At 36.2% G+C, this 17,326-nt stretch overlaps 13 non-coding genes across 13 annotated transcripts; all 13 read left to right on the plus strand.

The window, feature by feature from the left end:
* The first annotated feature begins 8 nt into the window (after window positions 1-8).
* Window positions 9-96, plus strand: TRNAR-UCU (transfer RNA arginine (anticodon UCU)). Its single transcript is given in 2 exon segments — window positions 9-45; window positions 61-96. It is a non-coding gene; the product is annotated as a tRNA-Arg (tRNA).
* Window positions 97-771: 675 nt separating this feature from the next.
* Window positions 772-861, plus strand: TRNAR-UCU (transfer RNA arginine (anticodon UCU)). Its single transcript is given in 2 exon segments — window positions 772-808; window positions 826-861. It is a non-coding gene; the product is annotated as a tRNA-Arg (tRNA).
* A 1,442-nt stretch (window positions 862-2,303) lies between these two features.
* On the plus strand, window positions 2,304-2,391 carry TRNAR-UCU (transfer RNA arginine (anticodon UCU)). The gene is given in 2 exon segments: window positions 2,304-2,340; window positions 2,356-2,391. It is a non-coding gene; the product is annotated as a tRNA-Arg (tRNA).
* A 1,437-nt stretch (window positions 2,392-3,828) lies between these two features.
* TRNAR-UCU (transfer RNA arginine (anticodon UCU)) lies at window positions 3,829-3,918 on the plus strand. Its single transcript is given in 2 exon segments — window positions 3,829-3,865; window positions 3,883-3,918. It is a non-coding gene; the product is annotated as a tRNA-Arg (tRNA).
* Window positions 3,919-4,594: 676 nt separating this feature from the next.
* Window positions 4,595-4,684, plus strand: TRNAR-UCU (transfer RNA arginine (anticodon UCU)). Its single transcript is given in 2 exon segments — window positions 4,595-4,631; window positions 4,649-4,684. It is a non-coding gene; the product is annotated as a tRNA-Arg (tRNA).
* Window positions 4,685-6,125: 1,441 nt separating this feature from the next.
* Window positions 6,126-6,213, plus strand: TRNAR-UCU (transfer RNA arginine (anticodon UCU)). Its single transcript is given in 2 exon segments — window positions 6,126-6,162; window positions 6,178-6,213. It is a non-coding gene; the product is annotated as a tRNA-Arg (tRNA).
* A 675-nt stretch (window positions 6,214-6,888) lies between these two features.
* TRNAR-UCU (transfer RNA arginine (anticodon UCU)) lies at window positions 6,889-6,978 on the plus strand. The gene is given in 2 exon segments: window positions 6,889-6,925; window positions 6,943-6,978. It is a non-coding gene; the product is annotated as a tRNA-Arg (tRNA).
* Window positions 6,979-9,949: 2,971 nt separating this feature from the next.
* Window positions 9,950-10,039, plus strand: TRNAR-UCU (transfer RNA arginine (anticodon UCU)). The gene is given in 2 exon segments: window positions 9,950-9,986; window positions 10,004-10,039. It is a non-coding gene; the product is annotated as a tRNA-Arg (tRNA).
* A 676-nt stretch (window positions 10,040-10,715) lies between these two features.
* Window positions 10,716-10,805, plus strand: TRNAR-UCU (transfer RNA arginine (anticodon UCU)). Its single transcript is given in 2 exon segments — window positions 10,716-10,752; window positions 10,770-10,805. It is a non-coding gene; the product is annotated as a tRNA-Arg (tRNA).
* A 2,207-nt stretch (window positions 10,806-13,012) lies between these two features.
* On the plus strand, window positions 13,013-13,100 carry TRNAR-UCU (transfer RNA arginine (anticodon UCU)). Its single transcript is given in 2 exon segments — window positions 13,013-13,049; window positions 13,065-13,100. It is a non-coding gene; the product is annotated as a tRNA-Arg (tRNA).
* A 675-nt stretch (window positions 13,101-13,775) lies between these two features.
* TRNAR-UCU (transfer RNA arginine (anticodon UCU)) lies at window positions 13,776-13,865 on the plus strand. Its single transcript is given in 2 exon segments — window positions 13,776-13,812; window positions 13,830-13,865. It is a non-coding gene; the product is annotated as a tRNA-Arg (tRNA).
* Window positions 13,866-15,307: 1,442 nt separating this feature from the next.
* Window positions 15,308-15,395, plus strand: TRNAR-UCU (transfer RNA arginine (anticodon UCU)). The gene is given in 2 exon segments: window positions 15,308-15,344; window positions 15,360-15,395. It is a non-coding gene; the product is annotated as a tRNA-Arg (tRNA).
* A 1,437-nt stretch (window positions 15,396-16,832) lies between these two features.
* Window positions 16,833-16,922, plus strand: TRNAR-UCU (transfer RNA arginine (anticodon UCU)). Its single transcript is given in 2 exon segments — window positions 16,833-16,869; window positions 16,887-16,922. It is a non-coding gene; the product is annotated as a tRNA-Arg (tRNA).
* The last annotated feature ends 404 nt before the right edge of the window (window positions 16,923-17,326 follow it).

Consider the following 17,326-nt stretch of genomic DNA (forward strand, 5'->3'; position numbering starts at 1 on the left):
TTTCATATGGCTCTGTGGCGCAATGGATAGCGCGTTGGACTTCTAAGTGAATTGGCAGTCATTCAAAGGTTGTGGGTTCGAATCCCACCAGAGTCGCTTTTTTACTTTCTTATTCAAACAAGGAACATTATGCATGTGAGGAATGTTTATTTTTGGCCGATGCTTTAATCTTAGTATTTGACCCAAGTTGAACCTATGTATCTAATACAGCATGCAACTGAATCAAAAGCAGTCTGCCTTCCATTGCAACAGGAACATATTGCTCATAAGTAATACAACATTACTGCCACAAACTTGGCACTTTTCTAATGTATCCTTCCTTCAGAAACATTGTCTTTATAATAGCTGTAAATGAGATAGACCAAAAACACGACACCCTACACTCAGACATTTGTTTCTAGCGACATATAAAGTAAAATCTTCTTTCAAAGCTATTTATGGTATATTCTCTTTGTGTTTTTGTATTGTTAACCAATTGTATGTCTGCACTTTTTATCCAGTTCTTTTTTATTAAGGTATGGAATTGTTGTCCAAACCAATTCACTTGGCAAGAATATACTGTATTACCCTATTCTCTGAATTTCTCCCCAAGCGAACAAAGGTGTAGTTCAAGGTTTCACCCAGAAGTTTGATTCTTCTACAGACATTTTATGTTTCAGAAAACAATTATTCTTTCTTGTATCCCAGAAGGCTTGATAATATGATGTGAAGTAAACATTGGATTGACAAAACTTCGATCATCCCTTACTGTACGCAAGTGGATTTTTATCTGGCTCTGTGGCGCAATGGATAGCGCGTTGGACTTCTAAGTGAACGTGCAAAGTCATTCAAAGGTTGTGGGTTTGAATCCCACCAGAGTCGCATTTTTGACTTTCTTATTCAAACAAGGAACATTATGCATGTGAGGAATGTCTATTTTTGGCCGATGCTTTAATCTTAGTATTTGACCCAAGTTGAACCTATGTATCTAATACAGCATGCAACTGAATCAAAAGCAGTCTGCCTTCCATTGCAACAGGAACATATTGCTCATAAGCAATACAACATTACTGCCACAAACTTTGCACTTTCCTAATGTATCCTTCCTTCAGAAACATTGTCTTTATAATAGCTGTAAATGAGATAGACCAAAAACACGACACCCTACACTCAGACATTTGTTTCTAGCGACATATAAAGTAAAATCTTCTTTCAAAGCTATTTATGGTATATTCTCTTTGTGTTTTTGTATTGTTAACCAATTGTATGGCTGCACTTTTGATCCAGTTCTTTTTTATTAAGGTATGGAATTGTTGTCCAAACGTATTCAGTTTGCAAGAAAATACAGTAATGCCCTATTCTCCGAATTTATCCCTAAAGGAACAAAGGTGTAGTTCAAGGTTTCACCCAGAAGTGTGATTCTTCTACAGACATTTTATGTTTCAGAAAACAATTATTCTTTCTTGTATCGCAGAAGGCTTGATAATATGATGTGAAGTAAACACTGGATTGACAAAACTTCGATCATCCCTTACTGTACTCAAGTGGATTTTCATCTGGCTCTGTGGCGCAGTGGATAGCGCGTTTGACTTCTAAGTGACTTGGCAAAGTCATTCAAAGGTTGTGGGTTCGATCCCACCAGAGTTGCATTTTTTACTTTCTTATTCAAACAAGGAACATTATGCATGTGAGGAATGTTTATTTTTGGCCGATGCTTTAATCTTAGTATTTGACCCAAGATGAACCTATGTATCTAATACAGCATGCAACTGAATCGAAAGCAGTCTGACTTCCATTGCAACAGGAACATATTGCTCATAAGCAATACAACATCACTGCCAGAAACTTGGCACTTTTCTAATGTATCCTTCCTTCAGAAACATTGTCTTTATAATAGCTGTAAATGAGATAGACCAAAAACACGACACCCTACACTCAGACATTTGTTTCTAGCGACATATAAAGTAAAATCTTCTTTCAAAGCTATTAATGGTATATTCTCTTTGTGTTTTTGTATTGTTAACCAATTGTATGTCTGCACTTTTTATCCAGTTCTTTTTTATTAAGGTATGGAATTGTTGTCCAAACGTATTCAGTTTGCAAGAAAATACAGTAATAACCTATTCTCCGAATTTCTCCCCAAGCGAACAAAGGTGCAGTTCAAGGTTTCACCCCGAACTGCGATTCTTGCTACAGACATTTTATGTTTCAGAAAACAATCATTCTTTCATGTATCCCAGAAGGCTTGATAATATGATGTGAAGTAAACACTGGATTGACAAAACTTCGATCATCCCTTAATGTACGAAAGTCGGTTTTCATATGGCTCTGTGGCGCAATGGATAGCGCGTTGGACTTCTAAGTGAATTGGCAGTCATTCAAAGGTTGTGGGTTCGAATCCCACCAGAGTCGCTTTTTTACTTTCTTATTCAAACAAGGAACATTATGCATGTGAGGAATGTTTATTTTTGGCCGATGCTTTAATCTTAGTATTTGACCCAAGTTGAACCTATGTATCTAATACAGCATGCAACTGAATCGAAAGCAGTCTGCCTTCCTTTGCAACAGGAACTTATTGCTCATAAGCAATACAACATTACTGCCACAAACTTGGCACTTTTCTAATGTATCCTTCCTTCAGAAACATTGTCTTTATAATAGCTGTAAATGAGATAGACCAAAAACACGACACCCTACACTCAGACATTTGTTTCTAGCGACATATAAAGTAAAATCTTCTTTCAAAGCTATTTATGGTATATTCTCTTTGTGTTTTTGTATTGTTAACCAATTGTATGTCTGCACTTTTTATCCAGTTCTTTTTTATTAAGGTATGGAATTGTTGTCCAAACATATTCACTTGGCAAGAAAATACTGTAATACCCTATTCTCTGAATTTCTCCCCAAGCGAACAAAGGTGCAGTTCAAGGTTTCACACAGAAGTGTGATTCTAGCTACAGACATTTTATGTTTCAGAAAACAATCATTCTTTCATGTATCCCAGAAGGCTTGATAATGTGATGTGAAGTAAACACTGGATTGACAAAACTTCGATCATCCCTTACTGTACGCAAGTGGATTTTCATCTGGCTTTGTGGCGCAATGGATGTTGGACTTCTAAGTGAATTGACAAAGTCATTCAAAGGTTGTGGGTTCGAATCCCACCAGAGTCGCATTTTTTACTTTCTTATTCAAACAAGGAACATTATGCATGTGAGGAATGTTTATTTTTGGCCGATGCTTTAATCTTAGTATTTGACCCAAGTTGAACCTATGTATCTAATACAGCATGCAACTGAATCAAAAGCAGTCTGCCTTCCATTGCAACAGGAACATATTGCTCATAAGTAATACAACATTACTGCCACAAACTTGGCACTTTTCTAATGTATCCTTCCTTCAGAAACATTGTCTTTATAATAGCTGTAAATGAGATAGACCAAAAACACGACACCCTACACTCAGACATTTGTTTCTAGCGACATATAAAGTAAAATCTTCTTTCAAAGCTATTTATGGTATATTCTCTTTGTGTTTTTGTATTGTTAACCAATTGTATGTCTGCACTTTTTATCCAGTTCTTTTTTATTAAGGTATGGAATTGTTGTCCAAACCAATTCACTTGGCAAGAAAATACTGTAATACCCTATTCTCTGAATTTCTCCCCAAGCGAACAAAGGTGTAGTTCAAGGTTTCACCCAGAAGTGTGATTCTTCTACAGACATTTTATGTTTCAGAAAACAATTATTCTTTCTTGTATCCCAGAAGGCTTGATAATATGATGTGAAGTAAACATTGGATTGACAAAACTTCGATCATCCCTTACTGTACGCAAGTGGATTTTTATCTGGCTCTGTGGCGCAATGGATAGCGCGTTGGACTTCTAAGTAAACGTGCAAAGTCATTCAAAGGTTGTGGGTTTGAATCCCACCAGAGTCGCATTTTTGACTTTCTTATTCAAACAAGGAACATTATGCATGTGAGGAATGTCTATTTTTGGCCGATGCTTTAATCTTAGTATTTGACCCAAGTTGAACCTATGTATCTAATACAGCATGCAACTGAATCAAAAGCAGTCTGCCTTCCATTGCAACAGGAACATATTGCTCATAAGCAATACAACATCACTGCCAGAAACTTTGCACTTTCCTAATGTATCCTTCCTTCAGAAACATTGTCTTTATAATAGCTGTAAATGAGATAGACCAAAAACACGACACCCTACACTCAGAAATTTGTTTCTAGCGACATATAAAGTAAAATCTTCTTTCAAAGCTATTTATGGTATATTCTCTTTGTGTTTTTGTATTGTTAACCAATTGTATGTCTGCACTTTTTATCCAGTTCTTTTTTATTAAGGTATGGAATTGTTGTCCAAACCAATTCACTTGGCAAGAAAATACTGTAATACCCTATTCTCTGAATTTCTCCCCAAGCGAACAAAGGTGTAGTTCAAGGTTTCACCCAGAAGTGTGATTCTTCTACAGACATTTTATGTTTCAGAAAACAATTATTCTTTCTTGTATCCCAGAAGGCTTGATAATATGATGTGAAGTAAACATTGGATTGACAAAACTTCGATCATCCCTTACTGTACGCAAGTGGATTTTTATCTGGCTCTGTGGCGCAATGGATAGCGCGTTGGACTTCTAAGTAAACGTGCAAAGTCATTCAAAGGTTGTGGGTTTGAATCCCACCAGAGTCGCATTTTTGACTTTCTTATTCAAACAAGGAACATTATGCATGTGAGGAATGTCTATTTTTGGCCGATGCTTTAATCTTAGTATTTTACCCAAGTTGAACCTCTGTATCTAATACAGCATGCAACTGAATCAAAAGCAGTCTGCCTTCCATTGCAACAGGAACATATTGCTCATAAGCAATACAACATCACTGCCAGAAACTTTGCACTTTCCTAATGTATCCTTCCTTCAGAAACATTGTCTTTATAATAGCTGTAAATGAGATAGACCAAAAACACGACACCCTACACTCAGACATTTGTTTCTAGCGACATATAAAGTAAAATCTTCTTTCAAAGCTATTTATGGTATATTCTCTTTGTGTTTTTGTATTGTTAACCAATTGTATGGCTGCACTTTTTATCCAGTTCTTTTCTATTAAGGTATGGAATTGTTGTCCAAACGTATTCAGTTTGCAAGAAAATACAGTAATACCCTATTCTCCTAATTTATCCCTAAAGGAACAAAGGTGTAGTTCAAGGTTTCACCCAGAAGTGTGATTCTTCTACAGACATTTTATGTTTCAGAAAACAATTATTCTTTCTTGTATCGCAGAAGGCTTGATAATATGATGTGAAGTAAACACTGGATTGACAAAACTTCGATCATCCCTTACTGTACTCAAGTGGATTTTCATCTGGCTCTGTGGCGCAGTGGATAGCGCGTTGGACTTCTAATTGACTTGGCAAAGTCATTCAAAGGTTGTGGGTTCGATCCCACCAGAGTTGCATTTTTTACTTTCTTATTCAAACAAGGAACATTATGCATGTGAGGAATGTTTATTTTTGGCCGATGCTTTAATCTTAGTATTTGACCCAAGTTGAACCTATGTATCTAATACAGCATGCAACTGAATCGAAAGCAGTCTGACTTCCATTGCAACAGGAACATATTGCTCATAAGCAATACAACATCACTGCCAGAAACCTGGCACTTTTCTAATGTATCCTTCCTTCAGAAACATTGTCTTTATAATAGCTGTAAATGAGATAGACCAAAAACACGACACCCTACACTCAGACATTTGTTTCTAGCGACATATAAAGTAAAATCTTCTTTCAAAGCTATTAATGGTATATTCTCTTTGTGTTTTTGTATTGTTAACCAATTGTATGTCTGCACTTTTTATCCAGTTCTTTTTATTAAGGTATGGAATTGTTGTCCAAACGTGTTCAGTTTGCAAGAAAATACAGTAATAACCTATTCTCCGAATTTCTCCCCAAGCGAACAAAGGTGCAGTTCAAGGTTTCACCCCGAACTGCGATTCTTGCTACAGACATTTTATGTTTCAGAAAACAATCATTCTTTCATGTATCCCAGAAGGCTTGATAATATGATGTGAAGTAAACACTGGATTGACAAAACTTCGATCATCCCTTAATGTACGAAAGTCGGTTTTCGTATGGCTCTGTGGCGCAATGGATAGCGCGTTGGACTTCTAAGTGAATTGGCAGTCATTCAAAGGTTGTGGGTTCGAATCCCACCAGAGTCGCTTTTTTACTTTCTTATTCAAACAAGGAACATTATGCATGTGAGGAATGTTTATTTTTGGCCGATGCTTTAATCTTAGTATTTGACCCAAGTTGAACCTATGTATCTAATACAGCATGCAACTGAATCAAAAGCAGTCTGCCTTCCATTGCAACAGGAACATATTGCTCATAAGTAATACACCATTACTGCCACAAACTTGGCACTTTTCTAATGTATCCTTCCTTCAGAAACATTGTCTTTATAATAGCTGTAAATGAGATAGACCAAAAACACGACACCCTACACTCAGACATTTGTTTCTAGCGACATATAAAGTAAAATCTTCTTTCAAAGCTATTTATGGTATATTCTCTTTGTGTTTTTGTATTGTTAACCAATTGTATGTCTGCACTTTTTATCCAGTTCTTTTTTATTAAGGTATGGAATTGTTGTCCAAACCAATTCACTTGGCAAGAATATACTGTATTACCCTATTCTCTGAATTTCTCCCCAAGCGAACAAAGGTGTAGTTCAAGGTTTCACCCAGAAGTGTGATTCTTCTACAGACATTTTATGTTTCAGAAAACAATTATTCTTTCTTGTATCCCAGAAGGCTTGATAATATGATGTGAAGTAAACATTGGATTGACAAAACTTCGATCATCCCTTACTGTACGCAAGTGGATTTTTATCTGGCTCTGTGGCGCAATGGATAGCGCGTTGGACTTCTAAATGAACGTGCAAAGTCATTCAAAGGTTGTGGGTTTGAATCCCACCAGAGTCGCATTTTTGACTTTCTTATTCAAACAAGGAACATTATGCATGTGAGGAATGTCTATTTTTGGCCGATGCTTTAATCTTAGTATTTGACCCAAGTTGAACCTATGTATCTAATACAGCATGCAACTGAATCAAAAGCAGTCTGCCTTCCATTGCAACAGGAACATATTGCTCATAAGCAATACAACATTACTGCCAGAAACTTTGCACTTTCCTAATGTATCCTTCCTTCAGAAACATTGTCTTTATAATAGCTGTAAATGAGATAGACCAAAAACACGACACCCTACACTCAGACATTTGTTTCTAGCGACATATAAAGTAAAATCTTCTTTCAAAGCTATTTATGGTATATTCTCTTTGTGTTTTTGTATTGTTAACCAATTGTATGGCTGCACTTTTTATCCAGTTCTTTTCTATTAAGGTATGGAATTGTTGTCCAAACGTATTCAGTTTGCAAGAAAATACAGTAATACCCTATTCTCCGAATTTATCCCTAAAGGAACAAAGGTGTAGTTCAAGGTTTCACCCAGAAGTGTGATTCTTCTACAGACATTTTATGTTTCAGAAAACAATTATTCTTTCTTGTATCCCAGAAGGCTTGATAATATGATGTGAAGTAAACAATGGATTGACAAAACTTCGATCATCCCTTAATTTACGCAAATTGATTTTCATCTGGCTCTGTGGCGCAATGGATAGCACATTGGACTTCTAAGTGAACTGGCAAAGTCATTGAAAGGTTGTGGGTTCGAATCCCACCAGAGTCGCATTTTTTACTTTCTTATTCAAACAAGGAACATTATGCATGTGAGGAATGTTTATTTTTGGCCGATGCTTTAATCTTAGTATTTGACCCAAGTTGAACCTATGTATCTAATACAGCATGCAACTGAATCGAAAGCAGTCTGCCTTCCTTTGCAACAGGAACATATTGCTCATAAGCAATACAACATTACTGCCACAAACTTGGCACTTTTCTAATGTATCCTTCCTTCAGAAACATTGTCTTTATAATAGCTGTAAATGAGATAGACCAAAAACACGACACCCTACACTCAGACATTTGTTTCTAGCGACATATAAAGTAAAATCTTCTTTCAAAGCTATTTATGGTATATTCTCTTTGTGTTTTTGTATTGTTAACCAATTGTATGTCTGCACTTTTTATCCAGTTCTTTTTTATTAAGGTATGGAATTGTTGTCCAAACGTATTCAGTTTGCAAGAAAATACAGTAATGCCCTATTCTCCGAATTTATCCCTAAAGGAACAAAGGTGTAGTTCAAGGTTTCACCCAGAAGTGTGATTCTTCTACAGACATTTTATGTTTCAGAAAACAATTATTCTTTCTTGTATCGCAGAAGGCTTGATAATATGATGTGAAGTAAACACTGGATTGACAAAACTTCGATCATCCCTTACTGTACTCAAGTGGATTTTCATCTGGCTCTGTGGCGCAGTGGATAGCGCGTTGGACTTCTAATTGACTTGGCAAAGTCATTCAAAGGTTGTGGGTTCGATCCCACCAGAGTTGCATTTTTTACTTTCTTATTCAAACAAGGAACATTATGCATGTGAGGAATGTTTATTTTTGGCCGATGCTTTAATCTTAGTATTTGACCCAAGTTGAACCTATGTATCTAATACAGCATGCAACTGAATCGAAAGCAGTCTGACTTCCATTGCAACAGGAACATATTGCTCATAAGCAATACAACATCACTGCCAGAAACCTGGCACTTTTCTAATGTATCCTTCCTTCAGAAACATTGTCTTTATAATAGCTGTAAATGAGATAGACCAAAAACACGACACCCTACACTCAGACATTTGTTTCTAGCGACATATAAAGTAAAATCTTCTTTCAAAGCTATTAATGGTATATTCTCTTTGTGTTTTTGTATTGTTAACCAATTGTATGTCTGCACTTTTTATCCAGTTCTTTTTTATTAAGGTATGGAATTGTTGTCCAAACGTATTCAGTTTGCAAGAAAATACAGTAATAACCTATTCTCCGAATTTCTCCCCAAGCGAACAAAGGTGCAGTTCAAGGTTTCACCCCGAACTGCGATTCTTGCTACAGACATTTTATGTTTCAGAAAACAATCATTCTTTCATGTATCCCAGAAGGCTTGATAATATGTTGTGAAGTAAACACTGGATTGACAAAACTTCGATCATCCCTTAATGTACGAAAGTCGGTTTTCATATGGCTCTGTGGCGCAATGGATAGCGCGTTGGACTTCTAAGTGAATTGGCAGTCATTCAAAGGTTGTGGGTACGAATCCCACCAGAGTCGCTTTTTTACTTTCTTATTCAAACAAGGAACATTATGCATGTGAGGAATGTTTATTTTTGGCCGATGCTTTAATCTTAGTATTTGACCCAAGTTGAACCTATGTATCTAATACAGCATGCAACTGAATCAAAAGCAGTCTGCCTTCCATTGCAACAGGAACATATTGCTCATAAGTAATACAACATTACTGCCACAAACTTGGCACTTTTCTAATGTATCCTTCCTTCAGAAACATTGTCTTTATAATAGCTGTAAATGAGATAGACCAAAAACACGACACCCTACACTCAGACATTTGTTTCTAGCGACATATAAAGTAAAATCTTCTTTCAAAGCTATTTATGGTATATTCTCTTTGTGTTTTTGTATTGTTAACCAATTGTATGTCTGCACTTTTTATCCAGTTCTTTTTTATTAAGGTATGGAATTGTTGTCCAAACCAATTCACTTGGCAAGAATATACTGTATTACCCTATTCTCTGAATTTCTCCCCAAGCGAACAAAGGTGTAGTTCAAGGTTTCACCCAGAAGTTTGATTCTTCTACAGACATTTTATGTTTCAGAAAACAATTATTCTTTCTTGTATCCCAGAAGGCTTGATAATATGATGTGAAGTAAACATTGGATTGACAAAACTTCGATCATCCCTTACTGTACGCAAGTGGATTTTTATCTGGCTCTGTGGCGCAATGGATAGCGCGTTGGACTTCTAAGTGAACGTGCAAAGTCATTCAAAGGTTGTGGGTTTGAATCCCACCAGAGTCGCATTTTTGACTTTCTTATTCAAACAAGGAACATTATGCATGTGAGGAATGTCTATTTTTGGCCGATGCTTTAATCTTAGTATTTGACCCAAGTTGAACCTATGTATCTAATACAGCATGCAACTGAATCAAAAGCAGTCTGCCTTCCATTGCAACAGGAACATATTGCTCATAAGCAATACAACATTACTGCCACAAACTTTGCACTTTCCTAATGTATCCTTCCTTCAGAAACATTGTCTTTATAATAGCTGTAAATGAGATAGACCAAAAACACGACACCCTACACTCAGACATTTGTTTCTAGCGACATATAAAGTAAAATCTTCTTTCAAAGCTATTTATGGTATATTCTCTTTGTGTTTTTGTATTGTTAACCAATTGTATGGCTGCACTTTTTATCCAGTTCTTTTCTATTAAGGTATGGAATTGTTGTCCAAACGTATTCAGTTTGCAAGAAAATACAGTAATACCCTATTCTCCGAATTTATCCCTAAAGGAACAAAGTTGTAGTTCAAGGTTTCACCCAGAAGTGTGATTCTTCTACAGACATTTTATGTTTCAGAAAACAATTATTATTTCTTGTATCCCAGAAGGCTTGATAATATGATGTGAAGTAAACACTGGATTGACAAAACTTCGATCATCCCTTAATTTACGCAAGTTGGTTTTCATCTGGCTCTGTGGCGCAATGGATAGCGCGTTGGACTTCTAAGTGAATTGGCAAAGTCATTCAAAGGTTGTGGGTTCGAATCCCACCAGAGTCGCATTTTTTACTTTCTTATTCAAACAAGGAACATTATGCATGTGAGGAATGTTTATTTTTGGCCGATGCTTTAATCTTAGTATTTGACCCAAGTTGGACCTATGTATCTGATACAGCATGCAACTGAATCAAAAGCAGTCTGCCTTCCATTGCAACAGGAACATATTGCTCATAAGCAATACAACATCACTGCCAGAAACATTGCACTTTCCTAATGTATCCTTCCTTCAGAAACATTGTCTTTATAATAGTGTAAATGAGATAGACCAAAAACACGACACCCTACACTCAGACATTTGTTTCTAGCGACATATAAAGTAAAATCTTCTTTCAAAGCTATTTATGGTATATTCTCTTTGTGTTTTTGTATTGTTAACCAATTGTATGGCTGCACTTTTTATCCAGTTCTTTTCTATTAAGGTATGGAATTGTTGTCCAAACGTATTCAGTTTGCAAGAAAATACAGTAATACCCTATTCTCCGAATTTATCCCTAAAGGAACAAAGGTGTAGTTCAAGGTTTCACCCAGAAGTGTGATTCTTCTACAGACATTTTATGTTTCAGAAAACAATTATTCTTTCTTGTATCCCAGAAGGCTTGATAATATGATGTGAAGTAAACACTGGATTGACAAAACTTCGATCATTCCTTAATTTACGCAAGTTGATTTTCATCTGGCTCTGTGGCGCAATGTATAGCGCGTTGGACTTCTAAGTGAATTGGCAAAGTCATTCAAAGGTTGTGGGTTCGAATCCCACCAGAGTCGCATTTTTTACTTTCTTATTCAAACAAGGAACATTATGCATGTGAGGAATGTTTATTTTTGGCCGATGCTTTAATCTTAGTATTTGACCCAAGTTGAATCTATGTATCGAATACAGCATGCAACTGAATCAAAAGCAGTCTGCCTTCCATTGCAACAGGAACATATTGCTCATAAGCAATACAACATCACTGCCAGAAACTTGGCACTTTTCTAATGTATCCTTCCTTCAGAAACATTGTCTTTATAATAGCTGTAAATGAGATAGACCAAAAACACGACACCCTACACTCAGACATTTGTTTCTAGCGACATATAAAGTAAAATCTTCTTTCAAAGCTATTTATGGTATATTCTCTTTGTGTTTTTGTATTGTTAACCAATTGTATGGCTGCACTTTTGATCCAGTTCTTTTTTATTAAGGTATGGAATTGTTGTCCAAACGTATTCAGTTTGCAAGAAAATACAGTAATGCCCTATTCTCCGAATTTATCCCTAAAGGAACAAAGGTGTAGTTCAAGGTTTCACCCAGAAGTGTGATTCTTCTACAGACATTTTATGTTTCAGAAAACAATTATTCTTTCTTGTATCGCAGAAGGCTTGATAATATGATGTGAAGTAAACACTGGATTGACAAAACTTCGATCATCCCTTACTGTACTCAAGTGGATTTTCATCTGGCTCTGTGGCGCAGTGGATAGCGCGTTGGACTTCTAATTGACTTGGCAAAGTCATTCAAAGGTTGTGGGTTCGATCCCACCAGAGTTGCATTTTTTACTTTCTTATTCAAACAAGGAACATTATGCATGTGAGGAATGTTTATTTTTGGCCGATGCTTTAATCTTAGTATTTGACCCAAGTTGAACCTATGTATCTAATACAGCATGCAACTGAATCGAAAGCAGTCTGACTTCCATTGCAACAGGAACATATTGCTCATAAGCAATACAACATCACTGCCAGAAACCTGGCACTTTTCTAATGTATCCTTCCTTCAGAAACATTGTCTTTATAATAGCTGTAAATGAGATAGACCAAAAACACGACACCCTACACTCAGACATTTGTTTCTAGCGACATATAAAGTAAAATCTTCTTTCAAAGCTATTAATGGTATATTCTCTTTGTGTTTTTGTATTGTTAACCAATTGTATGTCTGCACTTTTTATCCAGTTCTTTTTTATTAAGGTATGGAATTGTTGTCCAAACGTATTCAGTTTGCAAGAAAATACAGTAATAACCTATTCTCCGAATTTCTCCCCAAGCGAACAAAGGTGCAGTTCAAGGTTTCACCCCGAACTGCGATTCTTGCTACAGACATTTTATGTTTCAGAAAACAATCATTCTTTCATGTATCCCAGAAGGCTTGATAATATGTTGTGAAGTAAACACTGGATTGACAAAACTTCGATCATCCCTTAATGTACGAAAGTCGGTTTTCATATGGCTCTGTGGCGCAATGGATAGCGCGTTGGACTTCTAAGTGAATTGGCAGTCATTCAAAGGTTGTGGGTTCGAATCCCACCAGAGTCGCTTTTTTACTTTCTTATTCAAACAAGGAACATTATGCATGTGAGGAATGTTTATTTTTGGCCGATGCTTTAATCTTAGTATTTGACCCAAGTTGAACCTATGTATCTAATACAGCATGCAACTGAATCAAAAGCAGTCTGCCTTCCATTGCAACAGGAACATATTGCTCATAAGTAATACAACATTACTGCCACAAACTTGGCACTTTTCTAATGTATCCTTCCTTCAGAAACATTGTCTTTATAATAGCTGTAAATGAGATAGACCAAAAACACGACACCCTACACTCAGACATTTGTTTCTAGCGACATATAAAGTAAAATCTTCTTTCAAAGCTATTTATGGTATATTCTCTTTGTGTTTTTGTATTGTTAACCAATTGTATGTCTGCACTTTTTATCCAGTTCTTTTTTATTAAGGTATGGAATTGTTGTCCAAACCAATTCACTTGGCAAGAATATACTGTATTACCCTATTCTCTGAATTTCTCCCCAAGCGAACAAAGGTGTAGTTCAAGGTTTCACCCAGAAGTTTGATTCTTCTACAGACATTTTATGTTTCAGAAAACAATTATTCTTTCTTGTATCCCAGAAGGCTTGATAATATGATGTGAAGTAAACATTGGATTGACAAAACTTCGATCATCCCTTACTGTACGCAAGTGGATTTTTATCTGGCTCTGTGGCGCAATGGATAGCGCGTTGGACTTCTAAGTGAACGTGCAAAGTCATTCAAAGGTTGTGGGTTTGAATCCCACCAGAGTCGCATTTTTGACTTTCTTATTCAAACAAGGAACATTATGCATGTGAGGAATGTCTATTTTTGGCCGATGCTTTAATCTTAGTATTTGACCCAAGTTGAACCTATGTATCTAATACAGCATGCAACTGAATCAAAAGCAGTCTGCCTTCCATTGCAACAGGAACATATTGCTCATAAGCAATACAACATTACTGCCACAAACTTTGCACTTTCCTAATGTATCCTTCCTTCAGAAACATTGTCTTTATAATAGCTGTAAATGAGATAGACCAAAAACACGACACCCTACACTCAGACATTTGTTTCTAGCGACATATAAAGTAAAATCTTCTTTCAAAGCTATTTATGGTATATTCTCTTTGTGTTTTTGTATTGTTAACCAATTGTATGGCTGCACTTTTGATCCAGTTCTTTTTTATTAAGGTATGGAATTGTTGTCCAAACGTATTCAGTTTGCAAGAAAATACAGTAATGCCCTATTCTCCGAATTTATCCCTAAAGGAACAAAGGTGTAGTTCAAGGTTTCACCCAGAAGTGTGATTCTTCTACAGACATTTTATGTTTCAGAAAACAATTATTCTTTCTTGTATCGCAGAAGGCTTGATAATATGATGTGAAGTAAACACTGGATTGACAAAACTTCGATCATCCCTTACTGTACTCAAGTGGATTTTCATCTGGCTCTGTGGCGCAGTGGATAGCGCGTTTGACTTCTAAGTGACTTGGCAAAGTCATTCAAAGGTTGTGGGTTCGATCCCACCAGAGTTGCATTTTTTACTTTCTTATTCAAACAAGGAACATTATGCATGTGAGGAATGTTTATTTTTGGCCGATGCTTTAATCTTAGTATTTGACCCAAGATGAACCTATGTATCTAATACAGCATGCAACTGAATCGAAAGCAGTCTGACTTCCATTGCAACAGGAACATATTGCTCATAAGCAATACAACATCACTGCCAGAAACTTGGCACTTTTCTAATGTATCCTTCCTTCAGAAACATTGTCTTTATAATAGCTGTAAATGAGATAGACCAAAAACACGACACCCTACACTCAGACATTTGTTTCTAGCGACATATAAAGTAAAATCTTCTTTCAAAGCTATTAATGGTATATTCTCTTTGTGTTTTTGTATTGTTAACCAATTGTATGTCTGCACTTTTTATCCAGTTCTTTTTTATTAAGGTATGGAATTGTTGTCCAAACGTATTCAGTTTGCAAGAAAATACAGTAATAACCTATTCTCCGAATTTCTCCCCAAGCGAACAAAGGTGCAGTTCAAGGTTTCACCCCGAACTGCGATTCTTGCTACAGACATTTTATGTTTCAGAAAACAATCATTCTTTCATGTATCCCAGAAGGCTTGATAATATGATGTGAAGTAAACACTGGATTGACAAAACTTCGATCATCCCTTAATGTACGAAAGTCGGTTTTCATATGGCTCTGTGGCGCAATGGATAGCGCGTTGGACTTCTAAGTGAATTGGCAGTCATTCAAAGGTTGTGGGTTCGAATCCCACCAGAGTCGCTTTTTTACTTTCTTATTCAAACAAGGAACATTATGCATGTGAGGAATGTTTATTTTTGGCCGATGCTTTAATCTTAGTATTTGACCCAAGTTGAACCTATGTATCTAATACAGCATGCAACTGAATCGAAAGCAGTCTGCCTTCCTTTGCAACAGGAACTTATTGCTCATAAGCAATACAACATTACTGCCACAAACTTGGCACTTTTCTAATGTATCCTTCCTTCAGAAACATTGTCTTTATAATAGCTGTAAATGAGATAGACCAAAAACACGACACCCTACACTCAGACATTTGTTTCTAGCGACATATAAAGTAAAATCTTCTTTCAAAGCTATTTATGGTATATTCTCTTTGTGTTTTTGTATTGTTAACCAATTGTATGTCTGCACTTTTTATCCAGTTCTTTTTTATTAAGGTATGGAATTGTTGTCCAAACATATTCACTTGGCAAGAAAATACTGTAATACCCTATTCTCTGAATTTCTCCCCAAGCGAACAAAGGTGCAGTTCAAGGTTTCACACAGAAGTGTGATTCTAGCTACAGACATTTTATGTTTCAGAAAACAATCATTCTTTCATGTATCCCAGAAGGCTTGATAATGTGATGTGAAGTAAACACTGGATTGACAAAACTTCGATCATCCCTTACTGTACGCAAGTGGATTTTCATCTGGCTTTGTGGCGCAATGGATGTTGGACTTCTAAGTGAATTGACAAAGTCATTCAAAGGTTGTGGGTTCGAATCCCACCAGAGTCGCATTTTTTACTTTCTTATTCAAACAAGGAACATTATGCATGTGAGGAATGTTTATTTTTGGCCGATGCTTTAATCTTAGTATTTGACCCAAGTTGAACCTATGTATCTAATACAGCATGCAACTGAATCAAAAGCAGTCTGCCTTCCATTGCAACAGGAACATATTGCTCATAAGTAATACAACATTACTGCCACAAACTTGGCACTTTTCTAATGTATCCTTCCTTCAGAAACATTGTCTTTATAATAGCTGTAAATGAGATAGACCAAAAACACGACACCCTACACTCAGACATTTGTTTCTAGCGACATATAAAGTAAAATCTTCTTTCAAAGCTATTTATGGTATATTCTCTTTGTGTTTTTGTATTGTTAACCAATTGTATGTCTGCACTTTTTATCCAGTTCTTTTTTATTAAGGTATGGAATTGTTGTCCAAACCAATTCACTTGGCAAGAAAATACTGTAATACCCTATTCTCTGAATTTCTCCCCAAGCGAACAAAGGTGTAGTTCAAGGTTTCACCCAGAAGTGTGATTCTTCTACAGACATTTTATGTTTCAGAAAACAATTATTCTTTCTTGTATCCCAGAAGGCTTGATAATATGATGTGAAGTAAACATTGGATTGACAAAACTTCGATCATCCCTTACTGTACGCAAGTGGATTTTTATCTGGCTCTGTGGCGCAATGGATAGCGCGTTGGACTTCTAAGTAAACGTGCAAAGTCATTCAAAGGTTGTGGGTTTGAATCCCACCAGAGTCGCATTTTTGACTTTCTTATTCAAACAAGGAACATTATGCATGTGAGGAATGTCTATTTTTGGCCGATGCTTTAATCTTAGTATTTGACCCAAGTTGAACCTATGTATCTAATACAGCATGCAACTGAATCAAAAGCAGTCTGCCTTCCATTGCAACAGGAACATATTGCTCATAAGCAATACAACATCACTGCCAGAAACTTTGCACTTTCCTAATGTATCCTTCCTTCAGAAACATTGTCTTTATAATAGCTGTAAATGAGATAGACCAAAAACACGACACCCTACACTCAGAAATTTGTTTCTAGCGACATATAAAGTAAAATCTTCTTTCAAAGCTATTTATGGTATATTCTCTTTGTGTTTTTGTATTGTTAACCAATTGTATGTCTGCACTTTTTATCCA

Source organism: Ambystoma mexicanum (genome assembly GCF_040938575.1).
Source record: "Ambystoma mexicanum isolate Mex_15411 chromosome 12 unlocalized genomic scaffold, UKY_AmexF1_1 Mex_chr12_unloc.1, whole genome shotgun sequence".
Lineage (NCBI taxonomy): Eukaryota > Metazoa > Chordata > Amphibia > Caudata > Ambystomatidae > Ambystoma > Ambystoma mexicanum.